This window comes from Lipotes vexillifer, unplaced genomic scaffold, assembly GCF_000442215.2.
Source record: "Lipotes vexillifer unplaced genomic scaffold, Lipotes_vexillifer_v1.1 scaffold253, whole genome shotgun sequence".
Lineage (NCBI taxonomy): Eukaryota > Metazoa > Chordata > Mammalia > Artiodactyla > Lipotidae > Lipotes > Lipotes vexillifer.
Window position 1 is genome coordinate 3,521,509 of NW_006780322.1, and position 2,537 is coordinate 3,524,045.

Here is a 2,537-nt window from a genome sequence, read left to right on the forward strand (position 1 = left end):
TGTTGTGGCCTCTCCCGTTGCAGAGCACAGGCTCTGGACGCGCAGGCTCAGCAGCCATGGCTCACGGGCCCAGCCGCTCCGCGGCATGTAGGATCTTCCCGGACTGGGGCACGAACCCATGTCCCCTGCATCTGCAGGTGGACTCTCAACCACCGCGCCACCATGGAAGCCCAGCAGGCAGATTCTTAACTACTGCGCCACCAGGGAAGCCCCAAGGAAAGGGTTTTGAACCCTTTACTTGGATCCTAAGGTCGCAGGAGCCTTAATCTGTCACCTGTCTTCCAGTGGAGACAGTGGATAACTGTCCCTATGTACTGACACCTCATCTTCTCATTACCATAGAAGGCAAAGATCCCAGATGAGGTAGAGGGCCTTAATGATTGCCTCTGGCAGGTCAGTACTTCTGGAGTATACTGCGGACCTTGACTTTGGACTCAGAAAGCAGGCTAGAACACAGACTTTGAAGGCTGACAATTGCACTTCAGATTTGCCTCTGGGATGCCTCTTTTTCTGTACACAGTGACCCTGCCCTAAAGTAGGCTGTTTTTTGGTCTCCAAGCTGTCGTCGCTCCCTATTGCAGCTGTCCTCTAAACAACTTCCACTGTCCTTCTATAAAACAACCCAGCCTTGTCTCTCTCCTTTTCACATCCTCTCTTGTAATCCTGTTACCTGTACAATCAAGTCCAAATGTCTCAGGTTGGAATAAACAGTCTTGCACAATTTGACCCAAATTGTGGCCTACAGGGCCTAGCAAGATCTGGCCCCTGCCTGTATTTTAAGTCTCATTTCAAGCCCCTTTCCTCCTTATCTCCTGCATACACCCTCACCTGCTTGCAGTTCTTTCAGTTCTCTGGCTTCATGGACTTGGCCTAGAATACTCTCTACCCAGCTCTTCACTTCATTAATTATCACTTGCCTTTAAGTTTCAGTTGAGCATTATCTTGTTTTGGAGGTATTTTCTGGCCTCTCCATACAAAGCAATACCATGTTATTATCTTAGCACCTGTTTGTTTCCATTAGACCACTTAATGCTTTTTACTGGTTTATCTTTCCCTCTTACTGGATTATAAGCTCCATGAGGGCAGGGACCTTCTTGCTCATAGTTTTGTCTTCAGTGCCTAGTGAGTACATAGAGGTACTCGATAAGGATTTGTTGACTAAATTGCCTTTCACCTTCTTGTCAGTAAGTGTGTTGGTGCTTTGTGGCTCTGCAGAACTCTCACCCTTTGTGCATGTGTTACCTCTGCCAGAGCACCCTTTCTCTCATTGACTGGTCAGATTCCTTCTTGTCCTTTACCACTTCTCTAAGCAATTCTTTGACTTCCCCAGGCAGTGCTAGTTCAATAGAGATAGCACTTTGGTCCTCTTGAACGGACTTTTCACCCTGTGTGGCGATCTTCCCTATGCAAGAGATAGATGGTATTGCCCTTGGTTTACAGATGACAAGCCAGAGGCTCTGGGAGATGGATTAACTTGGAAATGGCAGAAATGGGATTCAAACCCTGATTCAGGGGGTCTGTACAGCCCTCACTCGTTCTATTTCACTGTGCTTTCTCTAAAAGAAACCAAATAGCAGACCCAGAGACGTTGGGTGAAAGAGGTGTTTTTTATTTTATTATTATTATTTTTTTGCAGTACGTGGGCCTCTCACTGCTGTGGCCTCTCCCGTTGCAGAGCACAGGCTCCGGATGCGCAGGCTAAGCGGCCATGGCTCACGGGCCCAGACGCTCCGCGGCATGTGGGATCTTCCTGGACCAGGGCTCAAACCCGTGTCCCCTGCATTGGCAGGCATATTGTTTTTCTTTTTTTTTTTTTTTTTTTGCGGTACGCGGGCCTCTCACTGTTGTGGCCTCTCCTGTTGCAGAGCACAGGCTCTGGATGCGCAGGCTCAGCAGCCATGGCTCACGGGCCCAGCTGCTCCGCGGCATGTGAGATCTTCCCGGACCGGGGCACGAACCCATGTCCCCTGCATCGGCAGGCGGGCTCTCAACCACTGCGCCACCAGGGAAGCCCGAAAGAGGTGTTTTTTAAAAAAAATTTCTTAAATAATGAAAGTGTGTGTGTGTGTATTTTTAATTTTCTCAGAGTTAAACACAGTAAAGGGTAGACAGTAGTTCCTCCTTATCTGAGGTTTTGCTTTCCACAGTTTCAATTACTTGAGGTCTGAAAATATTAAATGGAAAATTCCAGGAATAAACAATTCATAAGTTTTAAATTGCACACTGTTCTGAGCAGTGTGATGAAATCTTGTGCCATCCTGCTCCTTCCCATCCAGGACGTGAATCATCCTTTGTTCAGCATACCCATGCTGTGTATGCTATAGGAAAAAACAGTATATATAGGTTTCAGTACTATCCATGGTTCCAGGATTTGGAACGTATCCCACATGGATAAGGGAGAACGGCTGTACTATTGACAAACCATTTATAAGGAAGATGGAGTAAAGGGTGACCATAATATTCAGAGGATGGTGTGTATTTCATGTGTTCCCTTGATCATACTGTTGGTGACTCCTTGTGACAATGACAAGTCAACA